General features: G+C 36.1%; 1 long non-coding RNA gene and 1 other non-coding gene across 2 annotated transcripts in view; both read right to left on the bottom strand.

The window, feature by feature from the left end:
• LOC147577494 (uncharacterized) overlaps window positions 1-15,613 on the bottom strand; it is a 234,347-nt gene that overhangs the window by 44,111 nt on the left and 174,623 nt on the right. The window lies entirely within an intron of this gene.
• LOC112850599 (small nucleolar RNA SNORA20) lies at window positions 7,649-7,778 on the bottom strand. Its single transcript, XR_003222704.1, has one exon. It is a non-coding gene; the product is annotated as a small nucleolar RNA SNORA20 (small nucleolar RNA).

The following is a 15,613-nucleotide window of genomic DNA, read 5'->3' as shown; positions in this document are numbered from 1 at the left end:
AAATCCTGAGACCCAAAAGTTTGAGAGCAAGGGCTCTCATGTAGAATACCACTCAAGTAAAAACAAACAGTTCCATAAGGTTATAACATACTCTAGTCAGATTTCAACTTTCCTCCATTTTGTAATCATTTCTTAAATTTGTTTGTTGAACTCAGAATGCAAATGAGGTCTATATGTCACAATGTAAGTTCCTTTAAATCTATAAATTCCTCACTGGTTGTTTTTTTGTTTCTGTTTTTGTTTTTCCAATTTGTTGAAGAGAGCAGGTTGTTTTTCCTGTGTAATTTTTGCAGTTTCATTTTTGCTGATTACATCCCCATGCTGTCATTTAACATGTTCCTCCACTCACTATATTTTCTGTATGGTATTACTTACATATAGAGGACTGAACAGATTCAAATTTAATATTTTTGGCAAGACACCTCATAGGTTTTATAATGTAAAGGTTTCTCGCCACCCCCCTCTTTTTATGATGTTAGTAGTCCTTGGTGACCATTACCTAGCTAGAACTGTTAATTTGCTTGTGGTTGCAAAATGATGATATAATATGTCTGGTATTCCTTAAGTTAGTAAACAGAAAACCTCCATAAAAATAAATTTTTTGGTCTATTTGGGTCTAATTTCCTCTGCAATTCAGAATAATCGCAGAAAACTTGCTAAATCTACTTGGTCTCTTTTTAGGCCCTCTTCACTCCATAGTTAAAATAGAACATTTGTGATAACGATTAGAAGACAGTCTTCACATACAGACCCAGTTAAACCAATAGTGAAGAACTGAGCTCTCCTCTTCCGTCTGATGATAGCCAAGTTGACTCATGACTCCAGAATGGGAGGTAGGGCAGGCAGGAGACTATAGAAAGAAACATCTCACCAAAAAATATGTGAAGTGTTTTATTCAACACACTCTCAGAAAAATCTGTAAGTTGAAAATCATGGTGTCTTTCTACTGGCGATTTCATTTTGTTGAAAGCTAACTTTGTCCCTTAGGAAAAGGACTGGAAACCTGAAATAGACTCTACTGGTGTGTACTGTAATGACTTTTAAAAAATAACTCTCTGCAATACCAGCAATTTCACTGCCAGCCCTGGAGAAGGCCATTAACTTTTACGAGATTGTTTAGTCCAACAGCGGCAGAGTGAAAGTGAAATGCACTTGGAGCAGTAGATGTTGTTAGGGCCTCCTGCAGGATACTGGCTCATCTGGCCCACACTGTCAAGCTCTGTCTGGTTGCCCATTGCCTGAGTACCAGAGTACATTCTTCACACAGAGGCTGTATGTTTTGCTTTCACTCTGCATAAATTGACAGCCTAAATTCAAGGCAGCATGTATGTATGTTATCTAAATTCTTAAGTGTTTCTTTTGTTGTGAATAAACAACAAAGTATGAAACGTGATTTTTTCTTTCTCCGGTTTCTTCAAAGAAGCTTCAAAGAAGCTGAGAAGACGTGCGAGTTGTCATGATTCTAAGGGTGCTGTCTGGCAGTGCTTTTAATCAGGCTTCTTCAAAAGCTGGTTGAGAGTGTTTGGTAGATTGATTCAGAAAGGAGCCTGAGCATGCATACTTCAGAGGCAACTGAACGTGCTTGCCACTAATTCAATTTGTGTGTCTTTTTCTTCCAATTCAAACAGGGTGAACAAAATAAATAAACTTAAAAGAAACCCAAAGGAATAGTATAAAACTTTAATTCAACAGTGACAAATTTCAGTTCTTTAATTCCAAGCATTCTGGTTAGAAATGAAAGGATTTCAGAATACAAGAAAATGTCCTATGTGGCCAGAGACAAAGGTATAGTAACAGCCAAGCCAAGAAAATTTGCAATATGGTGCTTCATTTTAATAGTGCTTCATTTTATAAATTTCTGATGCTAAGAATGATTTCAGGTGGTACTTTATAGGGTGTAAAGAATTTTTATACACATTTTCTTAGTGAAAACTCACAAAATCCCCAAGAACTTTCTCTCTCCAAAGCCCATGCTCTTTCTTTAATTCAATCCCCACCTAGGTTTCATTTGTTTTGTTTTGTGCTTTAATGAAGTATTTAAGTACATAATCTTGTTGGTCTTGGATTTCACAGCCTCCAGAACTATGAGAAAAAATTTCTGTTGTTTATAAGCTACTCAATCTACAGCATTTTGTTATAGCAGCCCAAACAGACTAAGGCATTGGGTAATGAGAAAAATAGCATCAGGGAGCCTGGGCGGCTCAATCAGTTAAGTGTCCAACTTCAGCTCAGGTCATGATCTCGTGGTTCATGGGTTTGAGCCCCATATCGAGCTCTACACTGACAGTGCAGAGCCTGCTTGAGATTCTGTCTCTCCCTCTCTGTCCCCTCCCCCACTTGTGTGCACGCTCTTTTTCTCTCCCTCTCTCTCTCAAAATGAATAAACTTAAAAAGAAGAAAAAAGAAAAATGGCATCATTGACAGAAATAGAGATGCTAGATTGAGAATATTTTTCCTCATACAAAACTACATAATTTTGTTCATCAGATTCAATTAATTAAAAGAGGATTCTTTAATCTCAACTAAATCCCACAGAATCCAACTAACTGACTGACATTTTCACTTGCGTATCTTAAAGGGCATATCAATTATAATTTTACCTAACAGAGGTCTTAACTTCCACTCCATGACAACTGTTTTTCCTGAATCTTCCTTGACTCAGTAAATGTCATCACTTTCTATCCAATTTCTCAGGTGAAAAATGTAGAGTTATGTAGGAGAAAAATCTAGAATTCATTCTTGTATTTCCTTTACCTCAACACCATCACTACTACCATACAATCCATCAACAATGCTTTTAACTCCACCTAAAAAACATATTCCACATCTCCACATCTGTTTACTTCTCTTTATTTTCACTATTTTTATCCTGGTCTAAGTCACTGTTAACTCCAGCTTTAATTCCTGCAAAAGCCTCCCAGCTGGTTGTTTCCCTTCTACTTATGCTCCTTTATAATCTACATAAAAGCCAGAGTAATGCTTTAAAAACATAAAACAGATTTTTCCAACTCCCACATCAAATTCTTCAGTAGTCTTCTATTCCATTTAGAACAAAATCTAAATTCCATGGCCCATTAGATCCCAGTTGATCTGACTTTCCCTTACCTGTGAATTCTCCCACCTTTACCCTTCATTCCCTATGCTCTTGCAACATTGCCTTTCTAGAATGGGCCAAAATATTTTCCTCCCTGGGGTCTTTGTCCTTGTTCTCTCATGCTGGAGTTGTCTGTTTCTAGATCTCTGAATAGCTGGTGCCTTCTAGTCACCCAGTATTAGCTCAAATGTTACCTCTTCACTGACATTCAATTGGAAATAGCCTTTTCCACCACCCTAAACCATCACTTTCTATTACAACATACTACATTTATTTATTTCGTAGCATGCATCAAAAACCTCATTCAAAAAATCTCATTTATTTGATTATTTTTCATTGCTGCCTTCTTACCCTAATGCCATTCAATTAAGGGAGGATCTAGTCTGTCTGGTTCACTCCTCTATTCCTTGTGTCTGGCATACATTTAGCCCTCACTGAATATTTGTGAAAGGAACAAATGAACAAAGTCCCTCTTGCTGTGTAAAGCAATATAATTCTGGCTGTATCGAGTTCCCATTCTGTTAGGCTAAAAGATGGAAAAATATCAGGGTGAATGTAAACTTTTATGCAAGCATTGTTAGAGATCCAGATCTGCACAGTGAAAACCTTAGTCACATAAAGGAAAACAAAGATTAAATTATAAGAAATATCTGGAGATACTTGTGGACAGTTATGCCTCCCCATGGCCTCTGCAAGTCTATAAAAAACAGAAACCCAGGCCATATCCTGGCTAATGTGCTACTGCTTTCTATAGAAAGAGAAGAAAACTCAGCTTGTGGTCTGATATAGCAGGGCTGGTGGCTTGAGAGACAGCAGGATTAATGCTTTCCAATGTGACAGGATCTCTCACCCTAGACTCCAGAGGGCAGAGAGCAAGGACCACATAACCACCAAGGCCAGTGTTCTGACTTCTGGCAAATATACAGGTCCCAGAGTGAGTAATGAGTTAGGCCTGGCAGATTACATGTTGCCCCAAGAAGAGATGAAGAGAAACAGAAGAGGGATGGACAAGTGCCCATGGGAAAAGAAGAGTATTAGCTCTCACACAAACCACTGTGCCCTAAGTGACTGGCTTAAACAGAAATCTGGCATCAAGAAAGGGAGCTGAACAAAGTAAAAAATAGCAGACAATCCCCTCCCTTCTCATTCTTTAACTTTCTGATGAAGGAATAAAACATCGCTACCAGATGTATGATGTGATGACATTAATTATCTTATTCATTAATTCATTAATTATCTTCATTCATCAAGACAGAATTGATTCATATCATCATTAACATAAGACCACTTTACAAAAACTAGTATATTGCAGTTATTAGTAATTCTGGTCCTGCACAAACATGGACTCAAATTATGTTATTATCACTTAGAGCCATGACATTTTTAACAGTGGGAATACTTTACTACTACTACATAAGAATGGGTAAGGAAAACAGACGATTCATGTAAAAAGTTTAATTCAGCACCTGGAACACAGAGCTCTCAATAAATAATAAAATATAAACAAGATATAAAGTTACTATTTTACTATCTAATCTTTCTTTTTCTCCCAGTGGACAAAACAAGGGTCCTTAAATGAATGTATATTTTCTCCCCCAAGAGTCTGTTGGATATTTTGAATTTGAAAGAATTTGAGAGACTAGAAGAAAGTAATTTTTCTATATTTAAGATATGTGTAGGTCTATATATGCCCTTGAAATCAAGCACGAGCTGCATAATTTAATTATTAAGACCAATAATCAAATAGTGAATGAATAAATATAATTTTAGAATAGAAACTTCACTCCAAAGCAATGTCCTATTATTTTTCTGCTCACCCGTTTAGCAAGGAATAAAAAGCTGAATGATGACTTCATAATTATAGCATATAAAGAAACAGGTACCTTTGCACACTTTTGTTGGAAGCATGAGTAAATGCAAACTCTCTGGGGAACAATTTCTCAATATGTGCCAATAACTTTAAAAATGATTCCTCTTTGTATATACAAACCACATCTTCTTTATCCATTCATCAGTTGATGGACATTTAGGCTCTTTCCATAATTTGGCTATTGTTGAAAGCACTGCTATAAACATTGTGGTACATGTGCCTCTATGAGTCAGCACTCCTGTATCCTTTGGATAAATATGTGGAACTTCAGAAACTTAACAGACCATGGGGGAAGGAGAGGGGAAAAAATAGTTACAAACAGAGAGGGAGGGAGGCAAACCATAAGAGGCTCTTAAATACAGAAAACAAACTGAGGGTTGATTGGGGGAGGCAGGGGCAAGGGGAAAATGGGTGATGGGCATTGAGGAGGGCACTTGTTGGGATGAGCACTGGGTGTTGTCTGTAAGCAATGAATCATGGAAATCTACCCCCAAAATGAAGAGCACAATGTATACACCGTATGTTAGCTAACCTGACAATAAATTATATTGAAAAAAAGATTCCTCTTTGATCCAGCAATCCCATTCCCCGTAGCTTATCCTAAGGAAATAACAGAGGAGTTACATAAAGATGCATGCATAAGTATCTCATTTTTCTAACAGTCCTTGCTCCCCAGAAAACTTAATTGTCCATTATTTGATATTTTGTTAAATTATGATAAATATTTTGTACCCATTAAAAATGATAAAAAATATATACATTGACATTTAAATGGTTATTGTTATTCATTAAACAATTATGCTACAGAAGAGAGGCTGGGAGGATGGAAGAGTAGGAGGACCCTAAGTTTACCTCATCCTATTGACACAATTAGATAACACTCATATCAGCAGAAATTACCCAGAAAATGACCAGAGACTGTCAGAACAAAGTCCACAACAAAAGGTAGAGAAGAGGCCACACTGAAGAGGGTAGGAAGGGTGGAGATGTGGGGAATGAAACAGACCGTGGCTGTCTGTGGTTGGAAGGGAGTTGCGGGCAAGGAGAAGGATGAGAAGCAGATTATCACACCAGGAACCCTAAACGAGGAACATGAACCCCCATAATATTTGGGTTTGAAAGTGAGAGGGGCTGGATTTTGTGAGTTCTTAAAACCAAATGACTGAAAGTCTGGAATTTTAAAAATCAGTGGGCTCAGTTCCAGGAGAGCTTGGAGTGTGATAGGAAGTGGAGTCCCCTACCTTAAAGAGGCAGCACAAGAAACAGCCCACAGGGCAGAAGCAGCAGTTTGAAAAACTCCTGGTGTATATTGGAGGGATAATTATTTACTCACCTCAGAGGGAGATTCCTCCAGTACCAAAGGAGCTGGCAGGTGACGTCTCCCTCCCCTGCTCCTCAGGGTAAACACATGGTCACCTATAGAAGTCACACAGTGCCCATGTTCACTACCTAACTTGCTTACATCAAGCCCTGCTTCCCAGCTCTTCAGTGGGTCCACCCTTCTCAGTCATGCCTACCTTAGCCTACCTACTCATGCTGCAGGTTCCCTCCCTCAGAAGACTAGTGTCAACAGTGTATCTCCCAACCTGTGCATTTTGGTGGTAGCAGTGAGAACAGGGGCCCTGTGAAGGCTCAAGCCACAACTTGTTAAAACTGGGTGCCCCATCTCAGCTGGGGACCAAACCCTGTCCATAAAGGCAAAGAGAGACTCTGCAGATGAATGAAGGAAGATTGGCCAGGACAAAATATCAGGGCACATGTAACACATATAGGAGACATCTCCTGAAGTGCCAGGTTCTGGGTAACTGGGGAAACTGCATTGCAGGGCACTATATGACCTTTTCTTCATAAGGCCATTACTTTCCAGACCAGAGAGACATAGCAGACCCTCTTAACACACAGAAACAGACACAGAGAGTTAGAAAAAAATGAGGAGATGGAGGAATATGTCCCAAACGAAAGAACAGGACAAAACCACAGCAAGATACCAAAGTGAAACACATATAAATAATATGCCTGATAGAGAATTTAAAGTAATACTCACAAAGATATTCACTGGACTTGAGAAAAGAGTAGAGGACATCAGTGAGGCCCTTTACAAAGAGAGTAAAAAAAAAAAAAAAAAACAAATCAGAGATTAACACAATAAACAAAATTAAAATTACACTAAAGAGAATAAGTAGCAGGCTAGAGGCAACAGAGGAGCAAATTAGTGACCTGGAGGTCAGAGTGATGGAAAGTAATCAAGCCGAACAGGCAACAGAAAAAAAATACATAAAATGAGAATAGACTTAGGAAACTCAGCAACTCTATCAAAGGTTATAGGGATCCCATAAGGAGAAGGGAGAGAAAAAAAAAAAAAAAAAAAATATATATATATATATATATGGAGAGAGAAAGAGAGAGAGAAGGAGGGAGGGAGAGAGAGAGCACAAGTGGGGGAGAGCAGCAGAGGGAAAGAGAAAGAATCTTAAGCATGCTCACCACTCAGCATGGGGCCTGACACAGGGCTCAATCCCACAACCTGGGGATCAAGACCTGAACCAAAATCAAGAGTCAGACACTCAGTGGACTGAGCCACCCAAGTGTCCCTAATCAATATTTTTATAAAATAAATATACATAGAAATTCACCATAAGTACCTTGATTGGATTCTGCTTACATGGTTTATTCAGACATGGAAACAATGTCTGGACTATGCGGAATAGATGAAATGGTTACTCCATCTCCATTTATAATGGCCTAAAATTGTTCTTTCCCATATGTATAACTGCTGATATAACTGAAAAACCAGAGCAGCAAATCAATGGGATGGGATAAAATAGACTTTAAAACAAAGACTGTAACAAGAGAAAAAGAAGGGCATTATGTAATAATAAAGGGGACACTTTAATAATATATAACAATTGTAAATATTTATGCATTCAACATGGAATCACCCCAATACATAAAACAGTTAATGCTAACATAAAGGAACTAATCAACTGTAATATAATAATTGTAGGGGACTAGGGGCACCTGGGTGGCGCAGTCGGTTAAGCGTCCGACTTCAGCCAGGTCACGATCTAGCGGTCAGGGAGTTCGAGCCCCGCGTCGGGCTCTGGGCTGATGGCTCAGAGCCTGGAGCCTGTTTCCGATTCTGTGTCTCCCTCTCTCTCTGCCCCTCCCCCGTTCATGCTCTGTCTCTCTCTGTCCCAAAAATAAAACAAATAAACGTTAAAAAAAAAAATTAAAAAAAAAATAATTGTAGGGGACTTTAACACCCTGCTTACATCAATGGACAGATCATCCAAACCAAAAAAATCAACAAGGAAACAGTGGCTTTGAATAACACACTGGACTAGATAGATTTAACAGTGTATTCAGAAAATTCTACCCTAAAACATCAGAATAAACATTCTTTTCAAGTGCAGATGGAACATTCTCCAGAATAAGTCACATAGACCATGAAACACGTCTCAACAAATTAAAAAATGCTGAAGTCATATCATGCATCTTTTTTTACCACAACACTATGAAACTAGAAATCAACCATAAAAAAATTTAAAAACAGCACATGAGGTTACATAACATGCTAGTAAACAATGAGCGGGTCAACCAAGAAATCAAAGAAGAAATCAAAAAGCACATGGAGAGAAATGAAAATGAAACTACAATGGTTCTGAATCTTTGCAATACAGTCAAAGTTGTTTTAAGGGAGAAATTTATAGTAATATAGGCCTACTCAAAAAGCAAGAAAAACCTCAAATAAACAATCTAACCTTATATCTAAAGAAGCTAGAAAAAGAAGAACCAAACTCAAAAACCAGGTGTAAATATTAGACCAGAAATAAGTGATATAAAAACTTAAAACAAAACAAAACAAAACAAACAAACAAACAAAAACAATAGAACAGATGAATGAGCCCAGGAGCTGGCTTTTGGAAAAGGCCAACAAAATTAATAAACCTCTACCAGACTCATCAAAGAGACAGAGAGAGAAAGAACTAAAATAAACAAAATCACAAATGAAAGAGGAGAAATAACAACTGATAACACAAAAATACAAATGACTGTGAGAGAATATTATGAAAAATTATATGCCAACAAATTGGGCAATCTCGAAGAAATGGATAAATTCCTAGAAACATATAACCTAACAAAATGAAGCAGGAAGAAATAGAAAATTTGAACAGACTGATTACCAGCAATGAAATTGAATCAGTAATCAAAAAAGTCCTAACAAACAAAAGTCCAGGACCAGACAGCCTCACAAGGCAAATTCTACCAAACATTTAAAAGAGTTAATACGTATTCTTCTCAAACTATTCCAAAAAATAGAAGAGGAAGGAAAACTTTCACATTAATTCTATGAGGCCAATATTGTCCTGCTACCAAAATCAGATAAAGATACCACAAAAAAGAGAACTACAGACCAACATCTCTGATGAACATACATCCAAAAATTCTCAACAAAATGGTAGCAAACTGAATTCAAGAAAACATAAAAAAAATAAAACCAATACCATGATCAGGTGGCACCTATTACTGGGATGCAAATGTGGGTTAATATTTACAAATCAATCAATATGATACATCACATCAGTAAGAAAAAGGATAAAAATCATATCATCACTTCAAAAGATGGAGAAAAAGCATTTGACAAAGTATAACATCCCATGATAAAAATTCTCAAAAAAGTAGGTTTAGAAGGTACATACTTCAACATAATAAAGCCATACATGAAAAAACACAGCTAATATACTCAATGGTGAAAAACTGAGAACTTTTCTCCTAAGATCAGGAACAAGAAAAAGATGTCCAGTCTCACCACTTTTATTCAACATAGTACTGGAAGTCCTAGCCATAGCAATCAGACAACAACAATAACAACAAAATAAAAGGCATCCAAATTGATAAGAAAGAAGTAAAATTTTCATTACTTGCAGATGATATGATACGATATATAGAAAACCCTAAAGACTCCACCAAAAAACTACTACAACTGATAAATGAATTCAGTAAAGTTGCAGGATACAAAATCAATACACAGAAACCCATTGCATTTCAATACACTAATAATGAAGCATCAGAAAAAGAAATTAAGAAAACAATCCCATTTTCAATTATACCAAAAATAATAAAGTATCTAGGAATAAACTTAACCAAAGGGGTGAAAGACATATATTCTAAAAACTATAAAACCTTCATGAAAGAAATTAAAGATGACAGAAAGAAATGGAAAGACATTCCATGCTCATGGATTAGAAGAACAAATACTGTTAAAATGGCTATACTACACAAAGCAATCTACACATTCAATGCAATCCCTATCAAAATACCAATAGCATTTTTCACAGGATTGTTTCACAAACAATCCTAAAATTTATATGGAACCACAAAAGACCCCAAATAGCCAAAGCAATCTTGAATATATAAAACAAAACTGGAGAGGCATCCAATTCCAGACTTCAAGTTATATTATAAAGCTTTAGTGATCAACATAGTATGGCACTGGCACAAAAAAATAGACACATAGATCAATAGAGCAGAATAGAAAGCCCAGAAATAAATCCACAGATATATGGTCAATTAATCTTCAACAAAGGAAGTAAGAATATGCAATGGAAAAAGACAGTCTCTTCAATAAATGATTTTTGGAAAACTGGACAGCTACATGCAAAAGGAAGAAACTGGACCACTTTCTTACACAAAACACAAAAATAAACTCAAAATGTATGAAAGACCTAAATGTGAGACCTGAAACCATAAAAATCCTAGAAGACAGCACAGGCAGTAACTTCTCTGACATTGGCTGCAGCAACTTTTTTTCTAGATGTCTGCTGAGGCAAGGGACACTAAAATAAACTATAGAGACATCAAAATAAAAAGCTTCTGCACAGCAGAGGAAACAATCAACAAAACTTAAAGGCAACCTATGGAATGATAGAAGGCATTTGCAAATGAAATATTCAATAAAAGATTGGTATTCAAAATATATAAATAACTTATACAACTCAACACCAGAAAAACAAGTAATCCAATTTAAAAGTGGGCAGAAGACACGAACAAACATTTCTCCAAAGGCACACAGATGGCCAACAGCACATGAAAGTTGTTCAACATCACTGATCATCAGGAAAATATAAATCAAAACTACAATGAGATATCACCTCACACTTTTCAGAATGGCTAAAATAATAAGCAGAAAAAACAATAGGTGTTGGTAAGGATGTGGAGAAAAGGGAAACTTCTTGCATTGTTGGTAGGAATGCAGACTGGTGCAGCTACTGTGGAAAAAACAGTATGGAGCTTCCTCATAAAGTTAAAAATAGAACTATTCTATGATCCAGGAATCACACTACTGAATATTTACCCCAAAAAATCCAAAAATGCACACACAAAGGGATACATGCACCCTATGTTTATTTCAGCATTATTACAATAGCCAACTATGGAAACAACCCAAGTGTCCGTTGATAGATGAGTGGATAAAAATGTGCCATATATACAACGAAATATTATTCAGCCATAAAAAGAATGAAATCTTGCCATTTGCAACAATATGGATGTATCAAAAGAATATAACGCTAAGTAAAGTAAGTCCGTCAGAGAAAGACAAACATGACATAGTACCACTCATATGTGGAATTTTAGAAGCAAAACAAAGAAAAGAAAAAAAGAAAGACAGAGACAAATCAAAAAACACACTGTTAATAAGGAGAACAAACAGGGTTACCAGAGGAAAGGTGGGTAGGGAATGGATGAAATAGGGCAAGGGGATTAAGGATATACACTTATCTTGATAAGCATCGAATAACATGTGGAACAACTGAATCACTATATTTTACACCTGAAACTAATATAACACTGCGTGTTAACTACACTGGAATTAAAATAAAATTAAATTTAAAAAATAAATAAAAATTAAACTATAGAATAATTTACAGTATTATCTCATTTTGTTAAAAATAATTATATAATATATATTATATATAATATATATTATATTAAACATTTATTATATTATTATATTTTTTTGTTACATATATATGTATGTAGATATAGATAGATATACATATAGTTATAGATATAGATACAGATAGATATAGATATAAAATCAGAAAAATAAATGGAAGGATATACTATAAAACACTAACTTTGGTTATCACTTGGTTAAGGGATTATAGTTTACCTTTATTTTATTAATACATTCATATTTTAAAAAACATTTTTCTAATGTCCAAGTTTCACTTCTACATAAATAATATATTAATATTTTATGCAATAGATCAAAAACTATTCTAGAGAAGTAGCATCTAGGCTTTAATATTTATAACACACAGGCCCTTCAAATTATATTGAGGTCCTTAGCAGGAATAATATAAAGTACAGGTTAATATTTTCCTGTACTTAGAAACATGATATCAGTTCTTTGATAATACTGAATTTTAAAAAAGAGTAAAATTAAAAAATTAAAAATTAACATCCTAAAAATGTCAATGGTTTTTCTTTCTCTATTTACAGTACTATCAGCATGTGCTTGCTTAACCTAGCCCACAGTCACTTCTTACTTTGCCTTATCAGGGCAACTTATGGTATGTTATTAATTATTTTTCTTGTCCATTACTACTTGACCAGAATATTCGTTTGATCAAAATAGCACAACTTGGAATGAGTCTTACCTTATTTTCAGTGTATATGTGAAGAAAAGTTACCTAGTCTTCTGGAAACTAATCAAGGATAAAATGAGACACCAATGTATTGGAAGTATATAAGTAGAAAGTGTAATGGTAACGAGTATTCTGAAAACCTGTCATTTCAACAAATAGATTTAATTCAAAACCAAGGGGGCAAGAAGAAATAGAAAGACTTGCAAATGAACATTTTTAAAACTTGATATTGAAAACTGATTTCTTGTTTTCTAAACCAGCCAGAACCTTTAAAAACGTTGTATTTTGTTCCCACTATGATTCATGTCATCAGTACGCCTAGAACATAAAAGATACCTGCCTCTTGCCTGCCTTGGGTGTTAGTCAGTGAATCACTGAAAGAGAACTCAGGTTTTGACAATAAAAATAATTTTTCATTTGAGTTCTTTTTCTTCTTCCTTCTAAATCAATGTGTATTTAATGATTTTGGTGCCTTTTAAACCAAATAGAATAAACTTTGAACCAAATGTACAGCTAATTACATGGTATATTTAGAATCACATCTATACTGCTAAAGCAAGAGAGAAAATTAGATAAATCTGAGTAGTATAGAGAGCTCCTCTGAAAAATCCTAAGAATAAAAATTTGCCTCGTCTGTCTGGAACTACCTGAATTATCAGAAATTGTTCATTTTTATGTAAAAAGGGTTTCCTCTCTGACAAAGTCTTTGTCTTTTAGGAAACCAACTGAATTTGTTTTCACTACCCACCATCCAGCTGGAATGTGTTGCCAAAATAACACATTAGAATATGGTGACACAGTGCAAGAGTCATCACCATCCAAGATTATGTGAGTTCTCTGTTAGAAGAAATACCAAACAAGGTTTCAAAACATTACAAGGCAATGCTTAAAACCAAGGAATAATGGAAAAGAGACAAGATATATTCAACAAGCGCTTATTAATGTTTTTATATTAATTATACACAGCATATCTGGATATTACATTAATAAAAAACTATTGTTTGCTGCACACTTACTTGATCCCATTTATTCCCATACAGTCTGGTGAGAGAGATATCACTATTATCTCTATTTACAGTTGAGAAACTTAGAGAAGTTAGGAAACTCACCAAGTTCATATAATCTATCTTGTGATTAAACCAGACTTTGAATCCATGCAGTCTGACTTCAGAGCCTTGACTTTAGCCATTACACTAGACCACCTATAGCAGTAGTAGACATTGAATAAGCCACAAAGAGGCAAAAGACATACTTCTTCCCCCACAACGGCCACACACCTACCCCCATCCTCACCATAAAATTTCCTGTTTGTAACAAAATAACTGCCTACTGAGAATAGATTGAGAAGAGAGTTGGCCCACTTTGGAGAGACCCACATTTTTTGTATTTCTTAAGTCAATTTGCTACTGTCTCAAGCACCAACTCAGGCTAACTACCGCTTCATGCCTCATTTTGAAATGAAACAGCAGAACTTCCAGTTCCAGAAAGATGGAGTAGGTATATTTTTTTCTGATTCCTCCCACTAAGCAAAACTATAATCCTTGGACATTATGTGCAAAACAACATAAGAAGACTCTGAAAGGTGAAGAGAAAAAGATGTGGGACTTCAACACAGAAGGAACAATATACAAGTGAATTTCCTGGATTTTCTTTTCATCACATATATCCTGGACTTGGAGCTAAAGAAGTCAGAACCTAGAAATGCTGATGAACACAGACCAAAAAAAAAAAAAAATTCTGATAAAAGTCTGTCAAGCCAAAGGACTAGGGAAGGGACAAAGTGGCCTGACAGACAATAACCATTTTATTGTAGACAAACACCACAGAAAAACTATGGTTTTACCCATAACCATGATATCAAAGGCTGAGTGGGAAGCTTATATTTCCACACTTAATAGTAATGAGATACCTTTCCCCATACCTGTTAGGGCAATATCAGATAAGGCCTGGTAAAGAATAGGACTTTTGCTATTACCCAGAATAGTAAGTCCACCTCACATCTGTGTCAGTGGAGACCATATGGAGAGCCAGAACTCGCAATCAAACCAGCAGTTATAAGCAGTGCCCTCCCTCCAAAGTGTCAACAGAAGCCAAGAGGGGAACATGTACTTTTACCTCCATCTGGCAATAATGAAGTACAATCCTCCTTTCCTCTATCAAAGTGGTGTCCAAAAAGCTAGCTAAAACAGAAAATATAATAAGATCCAGAATCTCAGAACATAATATGAAAATGTCCAGAGGATAAAATCAGGTAACTTGGGGACTCATCAATAGAATTCACCAATTATGGACAACACAGAAAATGTAAACTAAAAAGAAAAGGTGCATACCCTCTTAAACCTGTGGGACAATAACAAAGGATCTAACATTTGTATCATCAGGATACTCCAAGGAGAGATAAAAGAGAGCAAGACTGAATAACATTGAAGAAATAATGGCAACATTTTCCAAATTTGTAAAGTGATATCACAAGATGGCAGAATAGGACTTTTCAGCCATCATCTCCACCTCCCCCAACCAGAAAAACTGATTGTAATAACTAACCACAGATGAGAATACCTTTGTGGAATCCTGGGAGTCTAGTAGAGAGGTCTCAGCACTCTACTAGACCAAAAACTCCAAGATGCCTTGACAAAGGTAAGAAGATTAGTTTCACTTTACCCATGTAACCCCTCCCCTAAGGTGGCACAGCTCAGCACCAAGAGAGACCTTCTTGGTTGCAATCTCTTCCACAGGGGAAAGTGAGAACATAATGAGCATTTGGATTTCCCAGCCATGCAGGATGCTATCCAAGAGACTCATCTCTCACCTTACTCCAGACACAGAAGGGATTGGCTCAGCATGTCTGAATAGTCTAGGGGCAGCTATGAGCAGGAACAATTACAGCAACCAGGATGTGAAAATCAACAAAGAGCCTGCCTCTTGAGGGAGTTCATCACCACTATACCTGCCTTACAAGAAATTTTAAAAGCAAATTAATGGCTGCTAATCAGCAAC

This window comes from Puma concolor, chromosome C2 (genome assembly GCF_028749965.1).
Source record: "Puma concolor isolate L17-30 chromosome C2, mPumCon1.1.hap2, whole genome shotgun sequence".
Taxonomy (NCBI): Eukaryota; Metazoa; Chordata; class Mammalia; order Carnivora; family Felidae; genus Puma; species Puma concolor.
Note: the sequence above shows the minus strand (reverse complement) of the source record. Positions and strands in the feature narration are given on the sequence as shown.